Raw genomic sequence first — 18,124 nt, forward strand, 5'->3', positions numbered from 1 at the left:
AATAGGCACCACATATTGACCCCTTTTATGTTTCTGAAACATCTCTATGTGCTTTACATTTGTGACCTTATTTAATCCTGTGTCATACCAGTGAGGAAAACATTATTTGCCCCATTTTACAGAGGGAATAATTAAGACTCTTGCAGAATAAATAATTTGCCAAAAAACATGCACCTCGTAAGAAACCACAATACCACACTCCCTCCCAGATACTAATTTGATTTCATTCACTTTTTCTTACCACCGTTTCTCAGCAATATGGCTAACAGTGCTTGCCTTTTACAATCTTGCAAGTATTCTCTGAGATGATTTAATGCTCCTTAATTGTTTGCTTAATGCCTCATTTCCTCTCTGATGATAATCCTTTGTCTGATCCTCATTATTGGGGAAATTCCTCATATGGAGAAAGCTGCAGCTATATTTATTTCTAGCCACTTATGCACTTACTATTTCATCTTTGGTTTTTAGTTGGGCCTCTGGAACTGAAATGCACCCCAAATAGAAATGGGGGGAAAAAAATCTCTCTTAACAGATTTGGAGGCTTTTCAATGTAATCTTTTCTCCACAAAAGCTCAGCTTAGGTTTCAATAAAGCTGTTTTTAATAGGGTTCTATCAGAACAGTTCTTGCTTATATATCATTGATATTTTTAGTTTGGGTCGCTTATTATAAAGAGAAACTAAATTGATCTCTTGATGTTTTTTTATATTTGGCCCTTTCTCACCTGATTTCAACATCTTCTCCATATTTTATGTTAGAATATTTAATAAAGCCCTGGGCAGGTAATTCAGTTGGTTAGAGCATCGTCCCCATATGCCAAGGTTGAGGGTTCTATCCCCAGTCAGAGCACATACAAGAATCAACCAATGAATGCATAACTTAGTGGAACAACCAATCTCTCTCTCTCTGTCTCTCAAATCAATCAATAAAAATTTAAAAAGAAAAGAATACTCAATAATAAATATACACTTGACATATTTTTGTAAAGCTTTGTACACTAGTCATCAAATGATACTCACTAGTGGTGGAGAAAGCACCTAGGAGTTTCATATCATAGAGCTTTTCCTAGTACACAGTCAGAAGTTCTGAGTCTGCTCATCGCACCAGTCCCCAGAGCTGGATCAGAGTTCTGCAACGGAGACTTGTTCATCTAGAGTAGCTGCCTCATTACAGATTAGGCAACAAAGACCAAAATAATTTAATAATAGTGAAACACCTTGTGAGAGAAGAATCAGGACTCAAATCTAGGCCTTCTGATTCATAAATTAATAGCATCTTAAGAAAAATTAAAAACTTAGAGAGAATTGGGCCTAACTTCTTTTTCTTATTTATTTTCTTTACTACATATCTAAAAATTGATCATTTAACCTTTGACTTTATCTAGAGTTTTCTCCAAAATATCATACTCTCCTAGTAATAACATACTGGTTTTTTGAGGAGAAAAGAAATACCCTTGAATTTTAAAATGCCTCACATTTTTATCAGCATCACATAGTGACTACGTGTCAGTCTATGGAACTGGAAGCATTGTTTTCTCCCTGAAGGTCCTGGCAAGAGACGTTCTGTTTTATAGATACCCCCGGTTACAAATCAGTGTGCAGATTTACCTGGCAGAGGACATACCACGATCAGGAAGGTGGTTTTCCAGAGCAAGGCTGACCCACTGCACTCTACGTGTGCTGACTCCTGCGATTTCCCCAAATGTGGGAAACTCAACTGCATAATTTGTGGTAATGGAGGACTGCGCTCATGCTTTCCTTTGACAAAAGAAAAAAAAATTTAATATGAGAAATGTCCTTTGATTAATTCCTCCAACACATCATCTTTGACCCAACTGAAAAATGAGAGGATAGTGTTGTTTAAGTCCATTTAAACTTCTTGCAATTCATTTAGAATGATGCCAATTCACATTCTGTACTCCGGTGCTGGAAACAGTGATTGGAGTGACTCCTGGTCAGCCTCCATGCTTGTACCTGTAAACAGAGTTGAAATCAACCTCTCTGCTTTCACCAAGATGGCCAAACCTACACTTTTTCAAGTCTTGCCAAGTCAGCTGTGATTCCAGACTTGGTTTCATCCCTTTAGAACTAGGTCTTCTTAGCTTGCTCTTCTCACCTGTTCGTATGATTATGGAGACGAGACTATAGTGCAGGCTCAGCAGAGCCCTTCTCCGTTCTTCCTAGGCACAAGTGTGTGAAGCCAGGTCACTGCCATTCATTCTCTCTGGGTCCCCACCCATTTGTAGATGTGGGTTAGGCCCTGAGGCACAGTTCACAGATGGTCATTTTATCATTTTCTGCATTTAACCCTAAGCAATTTAAAGTGAGGTTTTTGGTTTGGTTTTGCTCATATTGTGCTTTAGTAGTCATCTAGAGATACCAAATCAAGATCTCCAGCCAGTCTGACTTGTCATGCTGCTAGCCTAATGCTACCAGAGAATGTGAGTATTCACCATCAACGAGAGATATCAAAGCCACAAACCTCAACCAAGAGCTCTTGTGAGAAACTGCTATGCTAGTCTTTTGGGAAATAATTCAAGCTTTATACTGTTCTCTGGGAAATAGCTCCACAACCTAATAGAAGTCAGAAAACCATAATGACACTGCATGTCCCGCTTGGCCTTCTTGAAGGAGCCAACGCAACAGAGAATTCACAGGCAACATCTTGTTTCCTATAAACTCTACAATGTGTACTGCACATGTGTCATTTGGTGATCAGTGAGGGACTGATCGCTTACTGACAGGGTTGGCTGAACGATGGGGAATGATAAAAAATGACAGATGGCAACACCATGCTTTCCCGGTGTTTGTGCTCAGTCCCGCATGAGACTCCAGGTGTCAAGCGCCTTAGTCCAGAGCTGTGTTTCTCTAGCAGTAAAAATTAGTATTAATTCTCACAACAAAAGGAATGATAATGTTGTCGCACAAATCCTTTTATGATTACAGAGAACTTGCTCTTTATTATGTTAGGAAGGCCAACTAGTACAGAATTAAGGGATAATTATAAGAGAATGGAGGTCAACAAGAGTTTCTGTGAAAATGTAAAAATCTCCTGGAGAGAAATGAGAAAATGACATTTGTGGCAAAGACACAGGGGCCTTGTTGATCAAGAACACTATAGTCACAACTTAAGCCTGGACCACCGTGATGGTCACAGCTGTTCTTGTTCACTGACCTCTTTTGTGAGCTGGGGATTGCCCCCAACATACGGAATCCAGGACACATCCCACACATGAATTTCCCATGCAAATATCCTACACACTGTGATATATAAAAGAAACATGCTTACACTTTCCTTTGCTGAAGTTTTGTTCTATACTTGTTTAGAAAAAAAGCAGCTTCTAAGACATTTTGGAAGAGGAAAAGACTCTATTTTAAAAATATGTTTTTATTGATTTTTAGAGAGAGAGAGAAACATCGATGTGACAGAGAAACATTGATCAGCTGCCTCCTGCATGACCTCTACTGGGGATTGAGCCCTCAAGCCAGGCTAGTGCCCATACTGGGAATCAAACTGGGACCTCATAGTCCATGGATTGCACTCAATCCACTGAGCCACAGCGCCGGGCAAAAATATCCTATTTTAAATCTTCTATGAGGGCTTCCAATCCAGATGGAGGCATAGGTAAATGCGGTACTTGCATCCTCCCATGACCATATAAAAATCACAATTAAACTATAAAACAACCATCTTTCAGATCTGCCTGAAATCTAGCTGAATGGAAGGCCTACAACTAAGGATATAAAGAAGCCATATTGAGACTGGTAGGAGGGGCAGAGACACAGAAAGGGCTGGACTGGTCCCACACCCACTTGTGGTGAATAAAAATTAGTAGGAATATCTTGGCTGTGACGGTCCCCCCTGAGTAGTGAAGGGTCCAAGCCCCATACCAGACCACCCAGCTCAGAGTTCCAGTGCCAGGAAGAGAAGTCCCCATAACATCTGGTTGTAAAACCAGCGGGGATTGTGACTGAGGGAGATGGAGGGCTTCTGGAGTCCCAGGCAGTTTCTCTCAAAGGGCCCACACACAGACTTACTTGGATTTACTCCCTCTGAGCTCCAGCACTGGGGTGGCAGCTCAAAGGTACCAGGAACAAACAGGAAGAAACTGTCCTGTATGGCATCAGGGGAGAACTAGAGGGGTAGCTTTCTCTCAGACAGAAGTGTTGGCAGAGGCCATTGTTTCTTTCCAGAGCCCTTCTCCCACAGAGCAGGCAAGTGGGGATCATATCTGAGTCTCCATTAATGTGGCTAACACTGTTCTCTCTGCCCTAGTGATTCTCTAAGACCTCACCCCACCCAACTTTTGGGCCCACCCAAGCTGTTTCCAGTGACTTTCCCATGTAAACGACTTATCTTGGCTCATACTTCAGACTTTCCTAAAATCTCTCAAACAAGTGGCATCTGGCCTCACCATGCTCCACACCTCTCAGTGGCTGCAGGCCTGGCATTAGCAACAGCCAGTCTTGGTTTGCAGCTTGGCCTCTCCTGGGCACCTCCAAGCCCAGCACAGAAGTAGCCACTGCAGATCACTTTATAGCTCATGCCTGGTGGCCCTGGGCAGAACACAGGCAGCAGCTGACCTTGGCCTGCACCATCCAGGAGGCCCCAGAGCCAGCATGTGTGGTGTACAGCTTCAGATCAGGTCAAAACACCACCAACCACTGCCACAAGCGACACATTCAAGGAGCAGACTCAGAGGGCAGCAGAGCCCCACTAAGCAAGTCCTTCCCCATGGATAGGCCCCTGCACAGCTGATCCTCAATGGTGCCAGAACTTGCAACTGATTGACCTGGGAGTAAATCCCTCCCAGTGACATGCCATCAGCGATCAAGGCTCAACTACAACAGGAGGGTGTACACAACCCATGCAAGGGGTTTACCTGGAGTGCCCAGCTCAGGTAAACAGGGAGGCTACCCATTCACTGGACCCTACAGGACACCTACTACATAAGGCCACCCTACCAAGCCCAGGAGACCTACCAGCTCTACCTAATACATAGAAACAAACACAGTGAGGCTGCCAAAATGAGGAAACAAAGAACGTGTCCCAAATAAAATAACAAAACAAAATTCCAGAAAAAGAACTAAACAAAATGGAGACAAGCAATATACTAGATGCAGAGTTCAAAACAATGGTTATAAGTATGGTCAATGAACTTAGGGGAAGAGTAGATAAACTTAGTAAGAAATTCAACAGCCTAAAGAAAGACATGAAAACCATAAAAAGGAACCAGTCAGAAATGAAGGATACACTAACTGAAATGAAGAATAGTTTACAGAGAATCAACAGTACAGAAGATGAAGCCAAGATTCCAATCAGCAACTTGGAATTCAAGGAAGCAAAAAACACCCAATCAGAACAGCGAAGAGAAAAAAGAATTAAAAATAAATAAAAATAATGTAAGGAGCCTCTGGGACAACATCAGCTGTACCAACATTTGCATCATGGGGGTGTTGGAAGGAGAAGAGAGAGCAAGAAATTGAAAACTTATTTGAAAAAATAATGATGCAAAACTTCTCTCACCTGGTGAAGGAAATAAATATACAAGTCCAGGAAGTGCAGAGAGTCCCAAACAAGATGAACCCAAAGAGACCCACACCAAGACACATCATAATTAAAATGCAAAAGATTAAAGACAAAGAGAGAATCTAAACAGCAGCAAGAGAAAAGCAGTTAGTTACCTACAAGGGATCTCCCATAAGATTTCCAACTGATTTCTCAACAGAAGCTTTGCAGGCCAGAAGGGAGTGGCAAGAAATATTCACAGTGGTGGAAAGCAAGGACCTACAACCAAGATTACTCTACCCAGCAAAAGCTATCATTTATAATAGAACATATAGCTTCCCAGATAAGAAACAGCTAAAGGAGTTTATCACCACCAAACCAGTATTACATGAAATGTTAAAGGATCTTCTTTAAAAAAATAAATAAATGTGCTTAATAAAATGGCAACAAACACATATCTATTAATGATTGAATCTAAAAAACAAATAAATGAACAAGCAGAAAAGAAACAGACTCATAGATACAGAGAATATTATGACAGTTATCATATAAGAGAGGGAGTTGAGAGGATGGGTAAAAATGGTAAAGGGATTAAGAAATACATACTGGTAGTTACAGAATAGTCATAGGGGTGTAAAATATAACATAGAGAATATTGTCAATAATATTCTAATAACTATGTACGGTGTCAGATAGGTATGAGATTTATTGAGATGATCACTTAGTAAGTTATGTAATGTCAATCACTAGGGTGTATACCTAAAACTAATATAATATTGTATGTCAACTGTAATTGAAAAATAAAAATGGCCCAGCTGACGTGGCTCAGTGGTTTAGTGTCGACCCATGCACCAAGAAATCACTGGTTTGATTCCTGGTCAGGGCATGTGCTCAGGTTGTGGGCCAAATCCTCAGTGGGGGGCACACAGAGGCGGCCAATTGATGTTCTCTCTCATCGATGTTTCTATATCTTTCCCTTCCTCTCTCTCTAAAATCAATAAAGAAAAAATTTAAAGAAAAATGATTTAAAAAAATAAGTAAAATACTTGGCCTCTACAAAAAAAAAAATAAGTATTCTATAATATTTGAGAATAAAGTTGAATATTATAAATAATCTATCAGAGCATTGTAATGTTGATTCTTCCCTGATTTGATTTCATATTCTTTCTAATTCTTATCAGGAAAATAATTTAAATGCATTATATTCAAATTTATAAAGCAATTATTTAATGTTGCAGGGACTACAATGATAAATGCAAGAGTAGTCAAGAAGTTCTATTTATTAGGAAAATCAGATACAAAAATAACTATAAAATTAAGCAGAGTGCGTTTTGTTTTATAAAATAAGTTCACACAAGGGGAAGATGAGGAAAAGCTTTGTGAAGGAGGTATCATTTGAGCTGGGCCTTAAAGAACCTATGGACTTCAATAGGCACAGATAATAAAAATTAAACCCATAAGCAGATTAAGCAAAAAGAAGAATTAAGCAAATGTCTTGGAGGTGGGAAAGCCCAGAATATGTTCAAACAAGATCAAGTTTAAACATATTTGTGTTTGTCTGAAGCACTGAATCCATGAAGTGATGGTTACAGATGATTAGAAACAGGGACCATCCCAGATCATGGAAATCACTTGCTGTTTAGCTGAGAATTCTGGATTGAATACCTGGGAAGCCGCTGGGGGTTTTTAAGTGTACATCTGCCCCAAAAATATTTAGGTGATGAGTAATATTAAAATAGATATAAGTGGTAGTTGGTCAAAAGGATAGAGAATTCTGCCCGGGTGGTGTGCTCAGTGGTTGAGCATCGACCCATGCACCAAGAGGTCACTGGTTTGATTCCAGTCAGGGCACATGCCCAGGTTGTGGGCCCGATCCCCAGTGGGGGGCATTCAAAAGGCACCAATCGATGTTCTCTCTCATTGATATTTCCATCTCTCTCTCCCTTTCCCTTCCTCTCTCTCTCAAATCAATAAAGACAAAAAAAATTAAAAAAAAAAAAGAACAGAGAATTCTCTTGTTGAATTAGGTTGCAGATTAGATAGAACAGCAGGTGAAACTCATGGAGAGCTGACTCAGTGGGTAAAACAGAGACATAGAGACATGTAAGAGAAGGGGAATGTGGTTAGAGGAACATTTTTACTCTTCAGACACTTAGAGGTGGAGTTGTTTTAAGAACTGCTGATGTCTAAGGTATGATCAGGCTAGTAGTTGAGAAACTGGAACAGAGCTAAAGATCACTAAAAGTTGAAGAAGTTTTGTGAGACCATAACATGAATGGAAAGGTCAATGAAACAGGGACTAAAGAAGTCACTGCAGAAGATGAGGAATACTCTAGAAGTTAGCAGAAAACAACAGAGAAAATGATATAAGTGGACTTAGCCTCAAAACAAGGGAGTATGTAGGATGGTGGTAGAAGAAAAATGATTTATAAATGGCAGTGGGAATGAAAAAGTATGGTGATCACATGAACGCCGAGGACATTCATTGATTACACTCAAGGAGAGAAACCTGGTAATTGGGAACGCAAGTAGGAAAGAAACTTTTCACTGGCTACCCAGCTGAATTTTGAAATTTAAGTCATGAAAATGTGGTGCATTTTCTAATTAATAAATGAATGTGTTTTTCCATGTATGTATACCTGTGAGAAAAAGTGGCCAATGAGATTGTCAAGGAAAAGTTAGTTTCCTTAAGGCAGAGGTGTGGAAGGAGAGAGCTGCTCACAAATGAAAGGCTCCCAGAGGGCTGGAGGTGGAAAGGAACCGGATGGCTGAGACACCTGCAGGGGATGGCAGTGAGCAGAGATAACAGAAATGAAGGAAACAAGAAATTGTGAGGTAAACAACAGTATCTTAGTAACAGGGAAGATCTGATTTATTAGCCCACGTTTCCATTGAAATGCTAGTATTCTGACCAAGCCCCTGCAAATTTGCCTTCCTAATTTTGTCTGATCATGACTTTAAGCTTGGAAAGTCAAGCAAAGGCAAATGATATAGTTGTTCTTTGCAACAGATTTTCTCACTAGTGTTCTAAGTGAAAACAAAACTCTTAGACTACTTTTGCATAAATGGTCCATTTTACTGGGCACTGCATAACATATACAGAACTCATTATTTTCCAACTCCTCCTTACTTTTGATCTCCCCCTTATAGTCTTCTATTTTTATATAGTCTATGTCTATTTTGAGACATAGACATAAGATCTTCTATGGTAATTGAGAGTACCCTTACCCTTGCCTTACTATCTAAAACCAAAAATAAAATATCTTGGATTTAATATGAGGAGCAAAATAGATTAAAAAGCCAGGTTATTGGTTGTTTAATCCTCACGTGAGGATAGTCCCTTCATTTATCTTCAGATAGAGTGGAAGAGAGGGAGAGAGAGAGAAACCTCAAGGTAAGAGGGACACATCGACTGGTTGCCTCCCATATGACCCTGACCAAGGCCAGGGGCGAACCATAACCAAGGTATGTGCCCTTGACCAGAATCAAACCCATGACTCTTTGGTCCACAGGCCAACGCTCTAACCGCTGAGCCAAACTAACCAAGGCAATACAAAAGTTTTTTAAAACTAGAATTTTTCTATTATTATCCTATCAATAGGAATTGTCTATCAATTAATACTTCTACAGAGCAATAGTGTAAGATAACCAATGAGAACAATGCTTTAGTGGAATGCACAGGTCACTAAGGGCAACAACAATAAAAACAATTCAAATATTGTGTCCTAAAAGCCATACAAAGATGTGCAGAGTGTTAAGGGATGCAGAGGGATATATTTGTGCCTCAGAAGGCTTGGGAAGGCTTCACTGTAAAAGGCAGTGAGTTGAGCCCAGAAAGTTAAAAGAAACTTTCCACATGGAAAACAGGGGAAGGGACAAAGGAAGTCATTGTCACCACAGTCTGTCTGCAGCACCTAAAGCTGCTGGGTTCCTGTGCCCCACCACCCCCTTCCAGCCTCCAGCGCCACACCCTCTGAGTAGACCGTCAAGCAGTACAGCTGCTTTGAACAAATAGTAGAATACATTGGATTTATCCCAGAACAGCATCGACCAAAATCCCAGTGATCATAGAACAATAGAAGAGTAAGAAGCAGCTTCCTGTCTTGGATAAAACCAAGTCTCTTGTACCTGATCATGTCAACATAAGTGAACTCATCGAGATCATTAGAAGGGGCTTACAGCTCAACGCTGATCAAGTCTTCTTTCTGTTGGTGAATGGGCACAGCACATGGGCGTGTCCATACCAATTTCCAAAGTGTGTGAAAATGAGAAGTGTATGTGGTATATGCCTCTCAGGAGACATCTGGAATAAAACTGTCCATATAAGACAAGAAAAATGCATTTGTTCTAGAATTTTTTAAGTCCTTATGAACAGGAAAAAAGGGATGTTACCCATTGAGATTGATCCGTTCCTCTAATCACAGATCATCAAAACAGTGGTGTTCCTGCCTAAGAGTTTTAGAAAGTTGTTTTTATACTTCAAGCAGAAAAATTGAACTCCAAATGAGCACATTCAGCTTTGGAAAACTGTTTATTTTAACTTATATTATTTAACTATATTATTTAGGCTATCTTGTTTTTAAATTTGGAATTTTAAAAATAAAATACTTTGCATTCAAAGTTACCAATAAAGCCCTGACCACTTTGACTCAGCAGTTAGAGCATTGGCCCGCGGACAAAGAACTCGCTGGTTCGATTCCAGTCAAGGGCACGACCTCAGTTGTGATCCGTCCCTGACTCTGGTTGGGGTCGGGCAGGAGGCAGCCACTCAATGTGTTCCTTTCACATCGATGTTTCTTTCTCTTTTCCTCTCTCTACTTTCCACTCTATCTGAACAAAAATGGAAAAATGTCCTCGGATGAGGATAAAAAAACAAAGTTACCAATAAATAAATAAAAAAAATAGGGGAAGAGTTTCCAGGCCAAGAAGGTACAGAGGAGAGAAGGCACAGAAGTACATGGTGTGTGAAGGGAAGTGTAAAGTCAAAGAATAGTGTACATGGAGACAGTGGTAGAAAAAGAGGTTGGATCTAGACGAAGATGGGCCTTGAACTTTTGTTTGGGCAGTGGGGAGCTGTTAACAGCTTTTAGGTAAGGAAGTAAATGGGGAATGAACTAAAGAGGAAAAAGGCTGAAGACAGAAAGACCAGTTGGAATATAGCTGAAAGCGACCAGATGAGAGGATGTAAGACCTCGCCCAGGCATTGGAGACAGAGAGCAGGTGTGAGAACTCACCTGGAAGGTGCTGAGATAATAGGAACAACAGGAAAAGGAGTGGTTTTGGAGTGAGTTCTTCCAGCTTCTCTGCACTGGACCTGCCCAGGTGGGAGGTGTACTTGTCACACTATGATAAGCTGCTGAAATCGAGCCAGGAACCCAGGACAACACTATGACTTCAAAAAGAATACAGAATAGGAACTGGTATTTAGCAGTGCATAGTCTCTAAACGTCTTAAATACTCCCTGGAAATACCTAGTTCTTCTTAACTTTTAATGAAGAGAAATGTAGAAGAAACATAGAAGTCAAATTTTTTCTAGCGTGTGTCTTTCTAATCAGCCACCGAGTGACTAAATAATGACGATCATGTTTCCCCATTTAAAAACCCTTCAGGAAAAAAATCAAGAATCTTCATAACTGATTTTTAACGTAAAAGAAACAGAATATTAACTTTCCAAAACTCCTTTTTGATTGTCACTGTTCTCTTTTTAATAATGCTTTAGTTTTCCCTGAACAAAAATGTCTCATTGTAAAAAGTTCTGAAGAGAAAAATACCATTAAATTCATGACATGAATTATGCAGGACTTTGCTGGCAATTGGAAGGATTTGGCTTCTACCCTAAGTGAAATTAGAGCCATTTCAGTCAGTGTATTAGCAAATGGGTTACATGATCTCAGTTTTCCTTTCTTTTTTTTTATAGAATTCTTATAGGTTTATTTAAGCCAAACTACTGACATGCCAGGAAGCAAGATCTCAAATGCTCCCCATGATCTCGGTTTTTAAAGAATTATTCTTGTTATTCTGCTGGAAATAGAAAGTATGGGGACAAGGGTAAAAGCATCTATGATTATTTCTTTAAAATAGATTCTAAAAAGCAGAAAATGGAATCACTTTATCAAGTCTGTATTTCCATAGGTTCTCTTACAGATTGCACTTCCATCAGTGGTGCATAAGTATGTGTAGGAGAAAAGATTAGTTTAGAAAGTTAGCTCCTGGGAAGTTCAAGTTCAAAATCTGTTTTCTCCCTTCATAAAGATAACTGGCTCCATCTCAGACTTAAATAATCAACTTGTATGACATGGTTATCATTTTTTTGTGATAATAATAGATTATCCATTTATTCAGCACCTTTATTGATGGATTGATTGGTTGTTGTTGTTGTTGTTTTTAGAAAGAGAGGAAGGGAGAGGGAGAGAGAGAAACATCGATTGGCTGCCTCCTGCATGCCCCCCACAAGAGATCAAGCCCACAACCTGAGCATGTGCTCTGGAATTGAACCAGCAACCTCTTGGTGCACGGGACAACGCCCAACCAAATAAGCTAGGGCCATGTTTATCATTTTTGCTCAAGTCCAGCCATGAAGTAGGAGAGCATGAATTGCCAATTTAAGAGTAAGTAGAATTAAGAATTCCTTCCCTTATTTATTAAGCACTTTGGAGCACCTACTGTGTGCCAGGCACTGGGCTGCTCCTGTGGACACAGCAGTAACACTGACCCAGGCTCTGCCATGACTTCAGGAAGAAAATCATCTGAGGTTTTGGGTTTTTTTAATATTTTTTCTTTATTAATTTTTAGAGAGAGAGATAGAAATATTGATGAAAGAGATCATCACTTGGCCACCTCCTGCATGCCGCCCACTGAGGATCAGTCCCATAACCTGGGCATGTGCCCTGACCAGGAATCAAACCGGCGACCTCTTGGTGCATGGGTCAACGCTCAACTACTGAGCCATACCGGGCTGGGGCTGAGGCTTTTTCTTTTTAAATGCTTTTGCATATAATTGTTTACCATGATTACAAGTGCTTTATAAAAAGAGAAATAAGGGTGTTAGAATTTTAGAACAACTGTGAAGTGTGTACAAGGAAATGTTGCTTGAGTTCCACGTGAGGGAACATCACAGAGCAAAGACCAGAGGCAAGAATGAGAAGAAAAAGGTACCTAACTAAAAGAAGTACAGAGTAGCTGGAACATAGAGATCTGTGGTGGGGAGAGAGAATAGGAGGGAAAGGGAGTGGTCTAAGTTAAAGTAAGAATGAATAAGGGCCCAGGTAACCCATTTTGTGTGCCGTATGAAGGCTCTTGTACATTTTGCAATGGGAGGCTATTAAATGGTTTCAACCAAGGGTCAAGCTGCTTAAACCTTTGAGATGCCCTTTTTTTTATTTTTAAGATATAATTGACATATAATGTTATATTACTTTCAGGTATATGACATAATGACTTGATATTCGTATATATTGCAAAATGATCACCAAAATAAGTTTAGTTAATATCTGTCACCATGCATAGATGTTCTTAATAAAGTAAACTAAAATAAAATTAATTGTCCTTGATTTCAATGTGGGAAAGTTATGGTTAAATGATTTATCAACCAAATATTGACCATTTTGCAAATATTAATTTCAGGACATGGTTAATACAAACGTAGATAATCAGAATTGTCATTTACATTTAGAAATATTGAAATGGAAATTACTTATAAATTTCTCAAAAACAAGACTCAACGTTATGCTTGATTGCACTTGTAGAAAACATACTCTTGCATTTTCAATTTAGACTTAGAAAATGAGAATCAACATTTTAGCAAACCATTTGCTAAAGAAAATGAAAACCTCTAAGAAGAATTTTTGTTTCTGCAGGTTGGATATTGCACTCACATAAAAATTTAGCTGACAACTAACAAAAAAGAATCGGGAGGATAAATGGGAGAAACAGCTGTCCAGGAAGTTATCAGTTGCCAGGTTTGCTTGGAATGCACTGGAATTCCCAGGCAGTCCGAGTGCACTCTGCCAGCCCCATTTATCTCATTGATGGTAGCACATGTTTTGATATCACATTAAAGACCCCATTTCTAAGTCTCATCTCTTCTTGAAAAAGAATGTGTATTTCCAGAATCCCACAGGATGCATAATTTTGCACCATTGTTAGTGGTTATTACCACCATTTATCTCTCCAGTCATCCACCCATTCCATTTTGTATAAGTCTGAACATGGCTTTGTACATATCTAAAAATGCCATTCCCAGTTACACTTCAAAAGGCAGAAGTTAGTTAAAATAATCTCACTGTGATTATCTTGTTCCAACAGTAAAAAGATTTATCTTTCTTAATAGCATTTACTTTTTACATTATCATATATGCAAGATTATAAAGATGCAGTGCCAAATAAGAAAAATATCTAGAAGGTTTGAAACCCTAAAATTAATCTGAATTGTTTTGTCTTAAAGATTGGGATTGTGCAATATTTTTTCTTTATTGATTTTAGAGAGAAAGGAAAGGGGGGAGAGAGAGAGAACCTCAACTGGTCACCTCCTTCATGCCCCCCACTGGAGGTTTGGTCACAATCGGGCATGTACCCTTACCAGGAATCAAACCGGCAACCTCTTGGTGCATGGGTCAACGCTCAACCAGTGAGCCACTCCGGCCGGGTGTGAAGATTTATTGTTATTTAACATACATTTATCTAGCATTTGTATGTGTCAGCCATTGTTCAAGAATGCTCTGCAAGCCCTGGCCGGTTTGGTTCAGCGGTTAGAGCGTCGGCCTGCGGTCCTGAGAGACCCAGGTTCGGTTCCCGCTAAGGGCATGTACCTCGGTTGCAGATTGTCCCCGGCCCTGGTTGGTCGTAAGGGTGGCAGCCACTCGATGTGTCCCTTCACATCGATGTTTCTCTCTCTCTCTCTCTCCTTCCCACTCTACCTGAACAAAGAATGGAAAAAATGTCCTCGGGTGAGGAAAAAAAAAAAAAAAGAATGCTCTGCAAGCCCTGGCCAGTTTGGCTCAGCGGTTGAGCGTCAGCCTGCGGACCAGAGAGTCCCGGGTTCGGTTCCTGCTAGGGGCACATACCACACACACACAAAAAAAAGAATGCTCTGCAAATATTCAAAGATGCTCTGCAAATATTATGGGGCATTCTACTTCTGACTTGTGGTGGACTTAAGTTTGTCATAACTTCTAAAACTGAGGATATCTTGGTGCAAGGTGTCAAGCTAGTTCTGAGGGCCTGAGATTTAGCTTAGTGGAGTCCAATATTAGGCCAAAGTCCTGTAGAGACATGTTGGGAAGGACAACTTTTTTTCTACCCTCTTAAGTTCTTTCACTGGGAGGTCTGTAAATTAAACTGACAAATGACAGGTTAGAAAGAGAAGACAGATTTTTATTTATGTACATACAGGAGTTCACAGAAAACTATGACTCAAGGAGGCAGTTAGAATTTGAGGCTTATGTACCATCCTAACAGGGAAAGGGAAGGAAGAGAAAAGCACTTACAAATGACTCTCAGGAGAAAGAAATAGACCCTTAGGAAAACAGATGAGAGATATAATGTTGGTTTAAATGTGGTAACATTTCTTCTCTGGTGATAAGAGTCAATGTTCTCTGGTGGCAGAAACTCCTGGGGAAGGGATTTATGACCAATGAGTTGTTTGTGAGGTTCTACTTTTAGGCAGTTAAAGGGGGGAGAGCCTATTCACAAATGCCATCAGCTCAAAATAATTTTAGGCCACAGTGGCATATTCTGGACCCCTCCAAAAAGAACCAGGGACGAGAAGACTGCCCTTGACTCCCACTCCCAGTAGCCCTTCAGGCTCTGGGCTGTTTCTGAGCGTGGAACTCTGCACTGGAGTAGGACAAGCTTGGACATTCTCAGACCCCAACGTACTCTCAGAGGTCCAGTCATGCTAGCCTGGAAGTGTCAGAGATGTGCCTAATTCCAGATTTACACTGAGACCAACCTCAGGGAAAAGACCAGCACTGGAGAAGCCCTACTCCCTAGAACATTCCTTTCATTTGGGGATTTTAACAACGTCTCATAGAATGAATTGGCTTTTTCAACAATTCAGAAATTTTTTTAATCTCTATCAGTCTGCTGTGGTGGGGACTCACATGTTTCTCCTCACCAACAAACATTTATGGAGCATTTACTGGGTTCCAGACAGTATATGCTCATTATTAGTGGCATCTTCATTTTGATCATTGAGGAAACTGAGATACTGAAAGGTTTAGTGACTTTTTCACGGTCCAATGGCTGGTCAGTGGCACCGTCAATATTTGTACCTATTTAGTTTGACTCCAAAATTCAAGCTTTTCACAACCATAAATTGTGCCTCTACTAAGCTAGGCTCTTCTTAATTTTTTTATTTTTATTTAAAGCATAACAAATGCCTTCAAGAAACTTTTATTAATAGTATTAATGTGACAATATTATAACAAAAAGCAGTCTTACTAATAATAGCAACCTCTTAACTCATCCTAATACAATCGGTGTTTCAGATCTGGTCATTTTTTTCTGCTGATATCCAAAGCAGAATGACACTGTATTCCTTGTACATAGTTAAGCCTGACCCTTGATCCATAGTTTCAGTTCCTCTATAGTCTGCCCCAGACACAAATGTCTCAAGCTCAGTTGATGACCTTGATCAACATGCCACAGTATCTTCAGTAAGAACATTCAGAAGCTTTACTTCTAGAAATATCTGCCCCCTAAGAAATTTGTAACTGAATTGGTGATAATGAATATACTCATGACCTCTCTAGAGTAGAGATTCACTTAGGGAAGAAATGGAAGTTAAAATTTGAGTAGATTTCTAGATCCGTAGGTTGTTAAAGCTAAATATTTTCTAGGTTTATGTTATTCTAACCATTCTTTGCCATAATTGGACATGGTGCCTGACAGTTTCAGGGGCCTTAAGGATCCCCTATGTCCTATCCAAGAACCATGTTCTTCTGCCTCCAATTTGGTTACCATATTGACTTTCAGGAGCTGTTGATTAAGAAATGCATTTGATCATTTTGTGAACAGTACTGTTAATATTGCAATCAACAAATAACACCTTTTTACTGGTCACATACCACCTGCCAGGCACCATGCTAGTCACGGTATATATATAAAGAAAAATTAGGTGTGCCCAGCTGGTGTGGCACATGCACCAAGAGGTTGTTGGTTCAATTCCCAGTCAGGGCACATGCCCAAGTTGTGGGCCTAATCCCCAGTGGGGGACATGCAGGAGGCAGCCATTTGATGTTCTCTCTCATCGATGTTTTCATCTCTCTCTCCCTCTCCCTTCCTCCTTCTCCAAAAATCAATAAAGAAAAAATTTTTTTAATCAGGTATAATCCCACTTTCAAGTTTACATCAGAGAGGGAAGCCTGAAGGCAGAGAAAAGCATGGTAGTAACCAGTGCCAAGGAGCAGTCTAGAAGGATTTTACAGCACAGGAGATATTTGAGTTGGTTCTTGGAAAATGGGTAGGTGTGTGGCAGCCACTCACATTACTATTTGTAAGTTTAAATTTGCCGATTAGAATCTGATCCATTCCTTTTAATTTTTTTTTCCTGAGTACATGCTTGTTCTTTGATTCATTCCTTTTAAGAGCTACTTGAGTCCTGGCCGGTTTGGCTCAGTGGTTGGAACCTTGGCCTGCGGACCAGAGAGTCCCAGGTTTGGTTCCCGCTAAGGGCAAGCACCAAAAAAAAAAAGCTACTTGAAAACCTCAGGAGATTCCACTGAGGGCGATGAAGAAAGAGTCTTTATTTCAAAATTTTATTCCAGGTCTTGTCAAACTATGTCTAGATTTGAGATTTCCAACTATATTTTCTGACCCTAGATTGGTCCGGAAGCTACATCCTCACACAGCTTGATTGGCATTCTTTAGACTTTCTATGTGATGGTGTAACAACAGCACAGAGACGCCAGGGGGCAATGCAGTTTCACCAACATGATAGGAAACACACAGGTCTCATTTTGACTAAGAGCCTTTATCCTGGTGTAAAGGTAAAAGACATGCTTAAGAAAAAAAAATGTTCTGCTAAGGAGGAAAGGGGCTTATAAATCCTTTATTTGAAAGCTTCCTGAATTACCATCAAAATTGCCTTCCAGCATTTGTGCACAGCTGAATATTTTGCAATATTCCTTGCAAAATAATTATTTTTCATTTTTTCTTAGTACAATTGCCTGATGTTTCCAGTCCTGTTTCTCTGCCTAAGAAATGGTCATTCTAACCAACCCCCAGATAGTCTGGATCATAGTGTTAGTTATTGTGGCCTCTGCCCAACCGTTGGCTCTCCTCCCTCGGCACCCATTCAACCAATCCAGCTGCACCTTTGGCTGGAGCTGTGGTTCCCTTTAAGGTAATCCAGTCAGGGCTGTGTTTTGTTTCTTGCTAGGCAGCGCCAGGTGTCTACCCTCCCTTAACCCCCAAGGATGAGAGATCAAAGGTGTGCCTACATCTGCCTCCTGGCCAGCCTTTAATCTGTTACATGTTCAAAAGGGACAAGTGCAGTATTGTGCACTTAGGGAGGGAGGATAAATCAGAGAAGTAGAAATGGACAAAATCCCAGAGTGTGTGCACTCACTACAATGACGCGAAACATGTCTGCCTACAGAGCAGCCCTGCTATTTGGG

At 40.1% G+C, this 18,124-nt stretch overlaps 1 protein-coding gene and 1 non-coding gene across 9 annotated transcripts in view; both read left to right on the top strand.

Annotated features, from left to right (window-relative positions):
• DLGAP1 (DLG associated protein 1) overlaps positions 1-18,124 on the top strand; it is a 329,410-nt gene that overhangs the window by 186,741 nt on the left and 124,545 nt on the right. The gene's annotated exons all lie outside the window — the stretch shown is intronic.
• On the top strand, positions 1,599-1,761 carry LOC118619453. The gene has a single exon (XR_004957228.1). It is a non-coding gene; the product is annotated as a U1 spliceosomal RNA (small nuclear RNA).

This window comes from Molossus molossus, unplaced genomic scaffold (assembly GCF_014108415.1).
Source record: "Molossus molossus isolate mMolMol1 unplaced genomic scaffold, mMolMol1.p scaffold_m16_p_6, whole genome shotgun sequence".
Lineage (NCBI taxonomy): Eukaryota > Metazoa > Chordata > Mammalia > Chiroptera > Molossidae > Molossus > Molossus molossus.